This window comes from Amblyomma maculatum, unplaced genomic scaffold (genome assembly GCF_055883805.1).
Source record: "Amblyomma maculatum isolate TAMU_Amacu unplaced genomic scaffold, ASM5588380v1 scaffold_51, whole genome shotgun sequence".
NCBI lineage: Eukaryota > Metazoa > Arthropoda > Arachnida > Ixodida > Ixodidae > Amblyomma > Amblyomma maculatum.
Window position 1 is genome coordinate 159,363 of NW_028146776.1, and position 15,813 is coordinate 175,175.

A 15,813-nucleotide genomic window follows, 5' to 3' on the forward strand; every position below is an offset into this window, starting at 1 on the left:
TCGGGGTAGTCACGGTTAACGGGTTGTCTGCACGTGATTGGGGATTGATGCTTATTGGAGGTGATTCATCTGAAATCTTATCACGAGGTATAAGACTTCTTTGAGAGGGGTGAGAGCGATGCTGTTCTCGGAGCTGGGTGAGTTCTTCTAGACGTTGGCGAGCCTCTGCAATGACATTGTATAAAACAGCGTTTTCATCTGCGGTGTCCACATGTGATTGTGCACTGACCGTTTTGGTGTACCATTTTATCCACGAAGGTGAGTCGCTTGTGCGTATGAACGATGCTGAGAAGACGTATTATGAGCAGGTGGGTCAAGTAAAGGAAGTGCAGGGAAGTCGGTTTCGTGACATGTAAGAGCAGCGAAGCGATTACTTGTAGGAATATCTGTTTTTCCAGGCGGCTCGCGCTACGGCCTGCCTCGTTCGCTTCTTCTTTGGACAAGCGGGGGAGCGCATGTCATGGTCCGCCGATTTGCTGTTTTTAGGGAATGCGAGCACTTGTGAGGGGGTAACGTGATTCTTGGTTGGGGAGGGCTGCAAATGGCTCGTTGTGGGAGATTGACACTGAGTACGTTTATGTTGCAAGGTCTGTGTTGTGTGTTCTAATTTTGCAACTAAAGAATCATGGTTTCACATCGCGCCTTTTCTGCAGCTTTGCGAATACTACGTATTTTCATGGTCTTCATGGCACTGCGCGAAAACACAAAGTGGTTTCGAGTGCAATAAATTCCGTGACAGCAGAACCGTTGTGAGTGTTAAGGGCATCCGAGGAGTGCCCGTCTTATGGGTTAATTGTTACAGCGGCGTAGCGGTGCATGTTGAACACCGTTTGAAGCGCAGTGGGCGGCAGCCGGATGGCGACTACTTTCATTTCGTGATTTTAAAGTTGATTGTATCGATAATTTCACGCGATGCAAGATAGAAATACTAAGCTAGCGCTATGTTCAATATTCGAAGAAGCCGTTCGCGAAGAGATTCGTGGAAAGCACGTTTTGGCCCTGAATACTTGTCATTCATAGCTGAGTTGTGTTCCGACAGAGAAAAGCGGGAAATATATAGCGAGCAATTGCCGGCATGAACCTATTGTGGTGCAGAAAACGCGAGCGGCTAAAGCGATAATGAAAAAAAATGTGAAGAGCACGGCGCGTACGCGCTGCGCTTATAGGCGTCCATAATAGAATAGCTAAGGAATATATGCTTCTTTTTTACCATGGAGATGGATAAGAAAATCTGGCACGATGGTTAAGTACCATCTATTTTTACCGTCCTTGCACGCATACTTTCTACCATGCACAACATGTGCACTGCCTAGCGCATCCTCAGACAACGCTTAGCGTGCGCGCACTGTAATAGTAAATTATGGCACCGGGGTAAGCTGAGGCGAACATCATTATATTAGAATTATAATTATCCGCTGCTGCGAAATCTTTGAAAACAGGCGTAGGCGGTAATGGCGGTGTACTTTGCTCTGGGTTCGCCGGGCACTGCTTGCAGTACATTGTAGAAAACAGAACGGGAAATACATACGCAATGACATTGCAGAGAGTATGTTTAACGTTGTGTGGCATACATGACAAGAAATTACGCTTCAGTTCACAGAAGTGCGAAGAAGCGACAAAGAACGAACAAAAAGCAAAAAAAAAAAAACAATTTTAGCTAGCATAGATGCAGGGAATTCGCAAACTAGGGAAACATTACGTAATGTAGCGATTTATGGGACTGATTTACAGACATTTTCGGTTACCCCTGGGGGCATACCAGGAACATGAATGATGGGAAGGTCGAGGAAGGCAGTTATCAGCACGTTTCGATGGAAGCAGGGGCGTACACGTGTTTGTCGTCGCTGAACGGCCATCTTTCGTCCAACGCGCTTGAGCTCCGTTTATGTTGCACCTGCGCCATATGGGGACTTTTATTCTGGCATGGTCAACATTTCCAAAAGTTGACATTATGCTATGAGAGCTAGTGGTCGCAAATAGTGATTTCTGCTCCGCAGGTGGCCTTCCCCGGACGTTTTGACGGTTCACGTTTGCCGGTGCTTCGCCGCCATGTTGGCAACGACCCGAAGATCAGAGATATATTGAACTAGAATACTATAACCAGAGAGAACCCCATTGTTGCACTGCCAAAGGCGGTATTCTGTTATTGGATGCGCGACAACTAATTTGATGAGCGGCGCCTCGTTACATCGCTTTCCGTCCAATGCTGCCAGGTGAGGCTTTAATATCATTCCAGCCTGCGTTCGAATATGAATATGCCTGAATGTCGTACGGGCGAGTTGAGCTAGGTTTGTCGGGGACGGCATCTCATGAAACGTGTTTCGCTGAAAATTTTTGTTTATCCCATTCGACCTTTTGTTTATCCCATTCGACGAAAAGCCACGATGATGCTACGTTCGAAGACAACGAATGGAGGACCCGAGGGCGAGGTTTCACGACCGGCTCACTCGACGAACGAGAGCGTACAGAATGAGGGCGAGACGCGGCCCAACGTCGAAAGGGAATTCATGCACGCTGCAACGGCAAGCAGCCACGACATGGACAGCCCCAACGAAGCAGTGCCCGTTCCCAGTGCCTTCGACTTCCAGGCGCTGATGCAGGCTGCGATTCAGACGGCGGTACGAGAGGCAGTGCAGGGAGCAGCCCAACTAATGCAATCGGCTCAATCGCCACCACACCACCCGTCGGCAAGTGCATCTTGCGTCGCGGATGGACGATTGGCGACGGCGAGCGCGCAACTGGTGCTAATATTCGACCCATCTTTGCACGATCAGCCAACGGTCGAGACGTGGCTCAACAAAGTGGACAATCTGGCTGCAGCCTACAGTTGGAGCGACCAGCAGACCACTTGCATCGCCCTCACGAAGCTCCAGGGCGTCGCAAAAACGTGGTATGATGGGCTCACAGATGTCCAACGAACTTGGGCCGACTGGAAAGCTGAAATGAAGAGGGCGTTTCCTTCGGCATCCAGTTTTCAACGCACATTCCGAGACATGGAATCGAGAAAGAAGGAGCGCCACGAGAGTGTTGAAGCGTACTTTTACGACAAGCTGGCCAAAGCAAGGCGCTGCAACATCGGTGAAGCGGCTTGTATCGAGTACGTCATCACTGGACTCAACGACGAAGATCTGGTGCGGACCCTCAGCGTTCGAGACTACGCAAGCCCAGATGAGTTGCTCCAGTGCATGAAACGGCTCTGCGACAGAACGGACACCATGAAGCAGACGAGACCTGAGACGCTCTATCAGCCGTTGGATGCTCGACGTTCACACCGCGTCCAAGACGGCAACGACTGCGTAGCGGCAACTGCTCAACGTCCACTTCGCACCGGAGGCGAATCGGCAAAGGCATCCGGACGGAAATATAACGAAAAAGGCGAGCCACTTTGTTTTAATTGCTCTTCATACGGACATTTTTCGGTAACATGCCCAAAACCTCAACGTAAACCGCGACGCAAAAATTGTAAAAAATCTGGCCACGAGACCAAGAATTGCTATTCGAAGGAAAGCTCGACAACTAGCAACGGGACGAAATCAGCAATCCTTGCGCAAGAGAACAACGGTACAGTGGGCAGCATGGTGCCAAATCAGAAGTATTTCATGAGTGCCAACGTGAACGGGAAGCCGATTAAGGCATACGTCGACATGCGAAGCCAGTGCATAACGATGCGGGAGAGCGAAGCAGAAAAGTTGAAACTCTCATACGAACCTCTAAGCCGTCCCTTTACGATCAGCGGGTACGGATCGGGAAAAACGACGCCAATGGGCAGTTTTGAAGCGAAATTGACGGTGGACCAGGCTACAGCCGACGTCCAGATCCACATTGTCCGAGACGATGTACAAGCTATCCCACTGCTTGTAGGGCAACCCTTTACCGAACAGCCGCACATAACAGTGGTGCGCCGCAAAAATACAGTGCGCATTTTTGAGGAGCATGACGAGTCGGAGGATGAGGACGGGACTCTGGCCAACTTAGCTGTATCAGCCCTACCACCGCGCCGAGTGAACTTGTGGGCAAAGAAGGCTGTTGTCATACCTCCGAATTACGTCGGCTTCGTTGCACTGGGCAGTGACGACGTTACTCACAGTGACATCTTCGTCCACGGAAAGCTGCACGAGCCACGCGGCCAATACGTACCAAGCTGTGTGCTGAGGGAAAACGAAGGGTGCGAGTTATGCATACCTGTAACGAACGTCTCAGAGTCTCCGCTGATCATAGCGCAAAACCAGAAAATCGCAAGGGGAACCTTGTGCATGGAAGAAGAATATTCGGAACCCTCCATTCTTGTAAGCTGCAATGAAAGAAAGCCGACAAAAGCAATTTCGGGAGGTGATGTAACGGTCGGCTCATCGATTTCTAACACGCAAAAAGTCACTCGTCACGGTGATTAACGAGTACCGCGACTGCTTCGCAACGACTGCTTCCCATTCGACCTTGGTGCTGGCGTGTCGCGGGGTGGAACAACTCCGTCTAGAACACATAACTTTTATCCCAACGGTTTCTTGAACACCTGCACCACTGGGGAGCGGGCCGTCCTGGTGTGCATGCTCGCGTTGTCTGTTTTTCACATTTTTTTATTATTATTTTTATGTTATTCTGAACCTTTGCTCAATTTCTCGCTTCCTTCGAGGGAGACTTGTCTTGCTTTTAGTGTCGTCTTCGTGGAAGCCCGGCGCGTATGTAACATTCGTCGGCTCTCCACTTTCTCTTTTTGCCCTTTTCTCTCTATCCCCCCCTTTTTTCTTTCTTTCTTCTTCTCTCTCCGTCTTTGTTGCATTACCAGCCAATAATCAACTGGAGGTTTTCGCCCTTTCTATCTATTCAGTACTGTTTGCTTCTCCAAAGATGGAGAGCGAGAATTCCTTCTCCCTCTCCTAACAGTGCCGTAATGTGCGAGCTTATTCTCCATTCTCAATTCTACCTTGAAGAAAAACGGTCCACCGTCCGAAACTGTTGGAATAAAATAGATAATCGGGAAAGTTGTGTGACATCCTGTTTATAATATATATATATATATATATATATATATATATATATATATATATATATATATATATATATATATATATACCGTCCGAAACTGTTGGAATAAAATAGATAATCGGGAAAGTTGTGTGACATCCTGTTTATATATATATATATATATATATATATATATATATATATATATATATATATATATATATATCTTGGAAATCAAACTAGCGCACTTCAAAACAAGGACACAGGAAGAGAACGACAACACAGCGCTGACTTCAACTGGTTTTTATTAGGCGTTGCCTAAACGAACGACTTATGGAACACTCAAACAGTGTTTACAATACTACGAAAAGAAACCTAGGTGTTCACTGCCTAAAGTGTCCTTCTCAGCCCTGTGAGCCATCCCTTCATAATTGCACTGTCATTGCGAGAAATGCACATCAGCTCACACGCGAAATCATAGAAGCCGCTCACATTCTGAAGCTAGGTCAAAATTGTGTTAGCACACCCTCAATAGCCCTGACTAAACGCGAGTTAGAATATCTGAACCAGACGCACAGTAGTTTTAATGTTTAGATTCCGGGTACACTCCTCAGCCTCTAGCGGCCTGGCCTTGGTTGTTTTAGGTATTTTGTTTTTAATGCCCTTTTGGTCTTGTAATGCTCTTAATTGTCCTTTTGATTCTTTTGTCGCTCTTAATTCCCCTTTTGTGCTTTTATCGCTCTTAATGTCCCTATTGGCTTTTATCGCTCTTAATGCCCCTATTGGCTTTTATCGCTCTTAATGCCCCCTTTGGCTTTTATCGCTCTTAATGCCCCTTTTGGCTTTTTTCGATTTTAGTTCATGTATCTTCGGATCGTGCCATCTTTAACTGTTTTTACCTACATGCCTCCCCGTTTTTCGCTTCTTTATTTTTCATAGCCCTGCCGTTCTGCCTTGCTTTGACCTATATTGTTATCGTGCGCCTTTTAACTTTGCGTTCGGTGCTTTACGCCACGTGCAAACTGAGCAGTTGTTATCAATTCTTTCACGCCCACTTTTCGTACATATATATTGTGTCACTCTCTAATAAAAACCAGTTGAAGTCAGCGCTGTGTTGTCGTTCTCTTCCTGTGTCCTTGTTTTGAAGTGCGCTAGTTTGATTTCCAAGATGAATTACCAACTAGCCCGTTCTTCCACCCTTGCAAGTTATATATATATATATATATATATATATATATATATATATATATATATATATGACACGAACAGTGGTACAAAGTACTTTTCTTTGGAGTGGTTAAGGTATGGTCACAATGAAGTGGGAATGAACACAAATGTAGATTCCATTCTTGTAGCGGTATTGACAGTATTGTCACGTAGTGGTGACAAGGCCGTACACGCCAAAAGAAGACACAGCCGTGATGGTACTGAAATAACTCTTTATTGGGGCTGACTTGCGCCCGCAAAAGAACTAAGCAACTCGGCGGCGGCGATAGCAACAAATGCGCTCGTCGGTCGTCGAACAAAGAATGCCCGTCACACTCGTCAACGCTCAATTTAGAGGCTGCTCAGAACGATCTAGGTAACGTCGCAAATAGCAACCAGCACAAGCTGGAACACTGTAGAAAGACACACGAGTGGCCGGAATCTTCGGGACAGATCTCGGTTCATCTTGCGCTACAACGAAACTGATTAAGGTGTGACTCACGACATCAAGCATTAACAAACAAAGAATACAGAACTGATACGCGATCCAGAATCAGAGTGATAAGGCCGTGTGGCGGCGGCTGTTAAAAAACAACAAATACAGTTTTGAAGGTATCGCAGCATTACTCCCCCTTTAAAAAACATCGCTTCGATGTTCCAAATTACAAAGCAACTTAAACATAAACACTGCGAAGTTTAAACACCACAGATTCTTTAACGTGCGTAATATGGCTTCATTCGTACAACATGTACAATTTCTGGGCGTGCGCGTCGCCGTTGTGATGCTGACGTTGCGTCGGGAATGACTTCATAGTCCAGTGGTCCGACGCGGCGAATGATTTTGTACGGTCCAAAATATCGACGCAACAACTTTCCACTTAGTCCGCGACGGCGAATTGGTGTCCAAATCCACACTTGGTCTCCTGCGTTGTACTCTGCGTGGCGCCGTCGTAAGTTTGTATCGTTGGCTGTCGGTGCGTTGTTGGTCTATACTACGCAGACGTGCGAGTCGTGGGCTTCCTCTGCACGCTGCAGGTAGGCGGCGACGTCAAGGTTGTCCTCGTTGGTTATGTGCGGCAGCATTGCGTCGAGCGTCGTCGTGGGCTCCCTGCCGTACACAAGCTTGAACGGGGTCGCTCTGGTCGTTTCCTGGACTGCCGTGTTATACGCGAAGATCACGTACGGCAAGATGGCGTCCCAGGTCTTGTGTTCAGCGTAGACGTACATGGCGATCATGTCCGGGATCGTTTTATCCAGGCGCTCCGTAAGACCATTGGTCTGGGGATGGTACGCAGTTGTTCGTCGATGGCTTGTATGACTGTATTCCAGGATGGCTTGCGTCAACTCTGCCGTGAACGCCGTTCCCCTGTCCGTGATGAACACTTCTGGGGCGCCGTGTCGCAAGAGAATTTGTTCGACAAAAATTTGGCGACTTCTGCCGCGGTACCATTTGGTAGGGCTTTTGCTTCGGCGTAACGGTTAAGGTAGTCAGCGGCCACGATGATCCACTTGTTACCCATAGACGAAGCTGGGAAGGGGCCGAGGAGATCCATCCCAATTTGTTGAAAGGGCAGGTCTGGGGCGGAATCGGGTTTAGTAGTCCTGCTGGTCTGATACGCGGCGTCTTGCGTCGTTGGCACTCACGAGATGTCTTCACGTAGTGGGCAACTTCGGCAGGCAGTCGCGGCCAGTAGTACTTCTCCTGGATTCGACGCAAAGTGCGTGCAAATCCGAGATGGCCTGCTGTGGGCTCATTATGCAACGCCTGCAGAATTTCCTGCCGGAGGTTTTTAGGCACTACAAGAAGCTGCGCAGTCCTCTTGGGTGCGAAGTGCTTCTTCACGAGGAGGCCCATTGCTTAACGCAAACGAAGATAAATGTCGCCTGAACACACCAGGAGGGGAAGTGATCTTTCCTTCTAAGTAATCGGCTAGCGCTTTCAGCTCAGGGTCTGATCGCTGTTGTTCTGCAAAACTGCTGGCGCTTACCGGTCCCAAAAAGGCGTCGTCGTCATCGTCCTTCGGGGGAGCGTCGACGGGAGCGCGTGATAAGCAGTCTGCGTCGGAATGCTTCCGGCCCGACTGACTACAGTCAAGTCAAATTCCTGAAGTCGTAGGCTCCACCTGGCAAGGCGGCCGGAGGGATCTTTCAAATTAGCCAGCCAGCAGAGTGCGTGATGGTCGCTTACCACCTTAAATGATAGGCCGTATAGGTATGGACGAAACTTAGAAGTGGCCCAGATGATCGCAAGGCTCTCCTTTTCGGTCGTCGAGTAATTGAATTCGGCTTTTGTGAGAGACCTGCTAGCGTAGGCGATTACTTTCTCATGTCCGGCACTCCTCTGGTCGAGAACGGCTCCTAGGCCCACACTGCTCACGTCAGTGTGAATTTCGGTCTCGGCGTTTTCATCAAAGTGGCCAAGTACAGGCGGGCATTGCAGGCGGCGCTTAAGTCCGTCGAAGGCTTCTCCTTGCGGCGCTTCCCATTTAAAGGGCATGTCACCCTTTGTAAGCTGCGTCAACGGTTCGGCGATCCGCGAAAAGTTTCTGACAAATCGTCGATAATAAGCGCACAGCCCAAGGAATCGGCGCACACCTTTCTTGTCGGCAGGCGGTGGGAAGTGAGCGATTGCAGCTGTTTTCTCCGGGTCTGGGCGGATACCGCCCCTGCTAACGTTGTGACCTAGGAACCGCAGTTCTTCGTAGGCGAAGTGACACTTCTCTACTTTTAGCGTTAGTCCAGATGACTTGATGGCTTCCAGCACTGTCTGTAGTCGTTTTAGGTGATCTTCAAAGTTTGATGAGAAAACAACAACGTCGTCCAAATATACAAAAATCTGCCAATTTAAGCCTTCCAGGACTGTGTCCATTACTCGTTGAAATGTGGCTGGTGCGGAGCAGAGGCCAAATGGCATCACCTTGAACTCAAAAGGACCGTCCGGTGTGATGAATGCGGTCTTCTCGCGATCTCTTTCATCGACCTCAATTTGCCAATATCCGCTCTTCAGGTCCATCGATGAGAAGTACCTTGCATTGTAGAGCCGCTCGACAGTGTCGTCGATGCGGGGAAGCAGGTAGACATCCTTCGTCGTTATGCTATTCAAGCGGCGGTAGTCAACGCAGAAACGAAGTGTGCAGTCTTTTTTCTTCACCAAAACGACTGGTGCTGCCCAGGGGCTGTGCGATGGCTGGATTACGTCATCACGCAGCATTTCCTCAACTTGATCGCGAATGGCCTGGCGTTCTCGCGGCGATACACGATAAGGGCTTTGGCGCAGAGGTCGGGCGTGTTCGTCCGTTATAATTTGGTGCTTGGCTAGTGGTGTTTGTCGTACCTTCGATGATGACGAGAAGCACTCCCCGTAGCTTCGAAGAAGACTGAGAATCTGGTCTTTCCTGCAGTGGGTCAATGCCGGGTTGATGTCAAATTTGGCCTGACGGAATTGGTCCGGTGCGTCTTCCAGCATTTGGTCGTGGAGGGCGAATACATCTTTAACGTCGGCTAATTCGCCGAGAAAGGCGATCGTCGTGCCCTTGTTGAGATGCCGGTATTCTTCGGTGAAGTTTGTTGCCAGAACCTGAGCTTGACCTCTCCGGAATTTCGCGATGCCTCTTGGGATGCCGACACCTCGTTCAAAGACCAATTGGATATTTCCTTCGACGATGGCTTCAGCGGTTTCGATATTTGCGCTTCCTACGCAGACTGCGATGCTTGATCGGGGCGGGAGGGTCAATTCTTAACCAAGGATGTTTAGAGCGATGTGGTGCATTGACGTCGTCGTAGCAGGAATGGTTTTGTCAGCAGAGAGCTTGATGACCTTCGATCGCAGGTCGATGATAGCCCTATGCTCAATTAGGTAGTCCATGCCTAAAATGACCTCGCGGGAGCACTGCTGCAAGACAACCAGGCTGGTGGGGTAAGTACGCCCATTTACGGTTATTCTTGCAGTGCATCGTCCCGATGGAGTAATCAGGTTGCCACCTGCGGTGCGAATCAGCGGGCAATCCCAAGCGGTGGTAACTTTCCTGAACTGAGAGGCCAGCAGTCCACTAATGACTGAATAGTAAGCTCCGGTGTCTATTAGGGCAGTGACTCTGCGACCGTCGATATCAACTTCAAGGTCACTTGTTCGCGTCCTCGCATTGCACGTGGGCCTTGGTGTGCGATCTCGGCTCCGTCGTTTCTCCAGGTCATGGCCGGGGCATACTCTTGTTACTTCGCTGGGCGGCGATGTCTGCTTGCACTGTGGTCGTGTTGTCGTCGATGTTGTCGTGTGGAGCGGTGGTGAAATGGCTGCGTCGTCGTTAGTAGTAGTCGTCGGCGGCGGAGGATGTTCGTCTTTTCGCCGTTGAGCAACCTCACCTCCAAAGGTTGCTCAATTTAGTTTCCCCTGCGCGGGCTTGGAGACCTTCCGCGCACACTTTCATCGTAGTTACGGCCTGGCGAGGCGACGCAAAGCGGGGCATGTACGGCGATGGAGACCTGAACCGACGGCTTGGTGGCGCAATCTCATCGCTACGCAGATAGTTGTCAGTTTCTTGCGGTCGTTCACCTGGGCGTGGTCGTGAAGCGTCGACTGCAAATCCACGGAGACCGATTCGTCGGTACGGGCAGTGCCGCAGAATGTGACCGGTCTCACCGCAGTGGAAGCATAATGGCCGGTTGTTCGCTGTCCTCCATGCGTCGCACTACCGAGGGCTTGTTGGTCGTTGGTAGGATTGGCGGGCGGGGGCCAAGGGGCGGTTTTCAGGAACAGGATGGTAGCGGCGAGGATTCGGAAAGTCATCACGTCGGGGCGCAGGGCGACGTAATGCACCAGCGTAGTTCATCGCTGTTGCCTCTTGTTCTGGAACAGTCGCAGCCGTTGCTTGAGGAACGCCCAGTGCCTGCTGGACTTCTGCACGAACGACGTCCGCGTGCGTCGCCACCTGAGGTTGTTGCGATGATGGCATCAATCGGTGGAGCTCCTCTCGCAAGATCTCCCCGATGAGATCCCGAAGGCTCTCTCCGCTTGCAGATGCGCTGGGGTGGTGGGTTGAGCAGTCAGGCTGAAGTGGTCGCTCGTAGTGGCGAATCCGGGTGGCCAACGTCTTCTCGATAGTAGACGTCCCCGTTTCAAATTCCGCCACGGTTTTTGGCGGATTTCGGACAAGAATTGCAAAAAGCGATTCTTTAACGCCTCGCCTTAAAAATTTGACTCTCTCACCTTCGGTCATGTTAGTGTCGGCGCAGCGAAAGAGGCGCTTCATCTCCTCATCGTACGCCAGAACAGGCTCGTTAGTAAGTTGAAGTCTTGAATGAAGGAGGGCCTGGGCTCTTTCCTTTCGGACGACGCTCTAAAATACAGTCAAAAACGCTTCCTTGAAAATGTCCCAATCTTTCATAGCTGCCTCATGATTTTAGAACCAGACTCGGGCATGTTCTTCAAGAACAAAGTAAACCTGCCTGAGTTTTGCAGCGTCGTTCCAGCCGTTGAATTCTGCCACATTGTCGAAAAGGTCCACCCAGTCTCCAGCATCTTCATCCGGTTGTCCATGGAAGCAGGGGGGCTCACGGGGTTAGACGTAAACAACCGGTGCTGTAGGCTGTGCCATTGTCAGCGTCGATGCCTTCCGACATCGAATGGGGTCAGGCAGCAGACCGTGTTCGGGTTGTAGGCCTTGAAGTCGGCGGTTGGCTCGGTGACATGTTGGCTGGTCTTCCAGGGTGACAGGAATACGGCTTGGGTCTTCGCTTGAAGGATCAAAGGCAGCACCTCCACCAGATGTTACATAGTGGTGACAAGGCCGTACACTCCAAAAGAAGACACAGGCGTGATGGTACTGAAATAAATCTTTATTGGGGCTGACTTGCGCCCGCAAAAGAACTAAGCAACTGGGCGGCGGCGATAGCAACAAACGCACTCGTCGGTCGTCGAACAAAGAATGCCCGTCACACTCGTCAACGCTCAATTTAGAGGCTGCTCAGAACAATTTAGATAACGTCGCAAATAGCTACCAGCACAAGCTGGAACATTGTAGAAAAACACACGAGTGGCCGGAACCTTCAGGACAGATCTCGGTGCATCATGCGCTACAACGAAACTGATAAAGGTGTGACTCGCGACATCCAGCATTAACAAACAAAGAATACAGAACTAATATGCGACCCAGAATCGGAGTGATAAGGCCGTGTGGCGGCTGTTAAAAAACAACAAATACAGTTTTGAAGGTTTCGCGGCAGTATTTAGAAATGGCACTGGAAACTCAAGCAGATGGTAAGATGCATCAGTGACGGGTCAAAAATTACCGGGTGTGTTTAAATTTGTTGCTGTGGCCACTGATCCAGAACAATTTCTTGCATAGAAATCATGCTCCTCCTTTGCTGGTTGGTTTGGTTTATGTTGCAGATGGTGCGTGTGTCAGCAACGTCGAAAATATGTCCACTGAAATAGCAGCACTGGAGGGCTTGGAGCTGGGTGTGTTCCCAGTTGTTTGTAATAGTCGAATTTTTAGAAAGCATGCAGTGCTACGCATAATAATCTGTAAACACAATCACGCTGTAGCCCATCTGGGGCATTATAGTGAGTGTTGCCAGTGATTTCACCATATTATTTGGACTCTAATCTTTGCAACTCAGATGTTCTAACTAGCAATCATCCTGCTCCTTAGAAGGACAAGCCACGAATTTTTAAGAGTAGGAAACATGCCCCGCCTTTGCTGGATTGTTTTATGTCGCAAGTGGTGCTTGTGCCAGCGATGTCGAAAATATATCCACTGAAATAGCAGCACTGGAGGGCTTGGAGCTGGGTGAGTTCCGAGTTGTTTGTAATAGTTGAATTTTTAGAAAGCGTGCAGTGCTACGCATAATAATCTGTAAACACAGTCACGCAGTAGCCAATCTGGGGCATTATAGTGAGTTTTGCCAGTGATTTCACCAAATTATTTGGACTCTTATCTTTGCTTCTCAGATGTTTTAACTAGCAATCATCCTAATCATCCTGCTCCTTAGAAGGACAAGCCAAGAATGTTTAAGAGTAGGAAACATGCCCCGACTTTGCTGGTTTGTTTTATGTCGCAAGTGGTGCTCGTGCCAGTAACGTCAAAAAAAATGTATACTGAAATAGCAGCACTGCAGGGCCTGGAGCTGGGTCAGTTCCCAGTTGTTTGTAATAGATGATATTTTATAAAGCATGCAGTGGTACGTATAATAATCTGTAAAAACTGTCATGATGTAGCCAACCTGGGGCATTATAGTGAGCGTTGACAGCGATATCACCAAATTATTGAAACTCTTTATACTTTGCAACAGAGATGTTTCAACTAGCAATCATCCTGCTCCTTGGAAGGACAAGCCAGCAGTGTTTAAGAGTGGGAATCATTCCCCGCCTTTGCTGGTTTATGTCGCAGGTGGTGGTGGTGTCAGCAACGTCGAAAATATGTCCACTGAGATAGCAGCACTGCAGGGTCAACACTCAGACCTGGGTGAGTTCGTCATTGTTTGTAATCCCGGAAATTTTATAAAGCATGTGGTGCTATGCATATTAATCTGTAAACTCAGTCATGATGTAGCCAATCTGGGGCAATTACAGTGAGTGCTGCCAGGGATTTCACCAAATGTTTGGGACTCTTTAATCTTTGCAACTGAGATGTTTGAAGTAGCAATCATCCTGCTCCTTAGAAGCACAAGCCAGGAATGTTTAAGAGTAGGAATAATGCCCCGCCTTTGCTGGTTTGTTTTATGTCGCAGGTGGTGCTCGTGCCAGAAACGTCGAAAATATGTCCACTGAAATAGCACCACTGCAGGGTCAACATACAGAGCTGGGTGAGTTCGCCATTGTTTGTAATCCTGCGAGGTTTATAAAGCATGCGGTGCGAGATACAATACGTCAGCTATTTTCATGCTCAATATATGACATGCTTGCCTTTCTTACCTATCAAAGTCACCACAAGATGCGGCTTATCAACCAGTATACAAGCATATAATTCTTAATGATTCTTGATGGAATGCTTGATAAGTGCAAATAAACGGTCAAATTTGAAGGCCTCACTGTGTAAAGGACCTGCATACGGAAACAGAATTATGTGCACATTGAACAAAATATAAGGACTATTCTGTGAAAAGTATTCATTTAAACGAATTGTTCCTTCTGCTACATGCTACAGTGCCCATTGCAGACAGCTCATCAGCAGCAGTGATGACACTCTTTTATGAGGTGACAGTGAATAAATACAGCGGGAAAAGTTTTGATATTGGTGTTGTAAACCTTTGTTTAATTATGTGCACGTGCATCTTCCAGGCAAACAGGACATAAGAATGAGCGATCTAACTTCTTCGTGGGCTGGGTGGTGCATCTTGAATTTAAAAACAGCATGAAGTTGTGCAACCACAACACACAAGAGTGCGCTTATGTCACATTGTGTTATCTTGTGTCTTGTGGTTGTATGCCTTTGCGCCGATATGTTTTCTAACAGTGAGTGGCGCCAATAGTTTTAGACATCTTGAGGAGTTTTTGACGGTTAGAACTAGGCTATTTTTTAACAGTGTTAACGCGTAACAAGTGTAGGAACCATATGCCACATATTCGATTGGTTGGTTCTTGTTGCATTTGGTGCATGTGTCAGCGCCAACGACGTACATCTGTCCAATAAAGATATGACGCACGAGGACATCCCCACGCAGTGAGATGAGGCTCACTTTCTGAACATTTGTCATTAATTATTACAACATTTAGCGGTGTGGCATAGCAGGTCAGAAAATTGTATGTGCGAAGGTGTCAACTGCTCGAAATGTACCGTCCAGCTTGAAAAGAAACTCCGTGATTGTGTCAGAATACGTGCATAGTGCGTATTTATAAATTGGTGTGCAGCTACAGATGTTCATTCAAATCCTTATTTGTACCAAAAAGTATGTTGCAGTGGCGTGCAGCACCAGTGATTGCACCCCTTTTTTTCGTGTGACAGTGAACCTGAATAAGACGTGATGAGCAGCATGGGCTTGCAATAGAACTTGGTGAGTTTTCATTTATGCTCAATACCATTACAACAGAAGAAAATTATGCAATGCGAGGCACATAAGGAATTTTCTTGCTTCTTTAAAAACACTGTATTTTGCTTGTTTTTAAGTAGACGGAATAACAGCGGATGTTGGCATTCTGTTAGTTGCAGTGAGGAGGATGCACGGAACAAGTAACTAGGGGAAAGTATGGATACGTAAAACTGATCATGCATCACGGAGGTTTTTTGAACTGAACTAAAGGAGACGACACTGACCTAATACTGAACTACTTAATTCTGTCGCATTCACATATATACAGACAGATTGTGGCAGGCATACCATATCCCGTTTTCTATCTTCCTTTGGTCATCTGCTTCTCTGTGTACAAGTTCCCGGGCTTCGAATTACAGGCTGCGCTATTTGGAACAGCTTCCTAGGTCAAACTCCGCTGGATACATGCCGCAGGCAAAACATGACACCTCATGGCTTTTATATCTGCTTGTAACCATGTAGATTATCTCTCCGCTGTGTGGTCCTTGAGACATGTCGGAAACATTCTAGTTGTCCTGGCCAGCACTCATGATTCAGGCGCGTGTGAATTATATAGCTTGTCTCGGCTGCAGGTGAGCGGGTTTTTTCTGATAACGCCTCACTGTCAGCCCTGCTGTA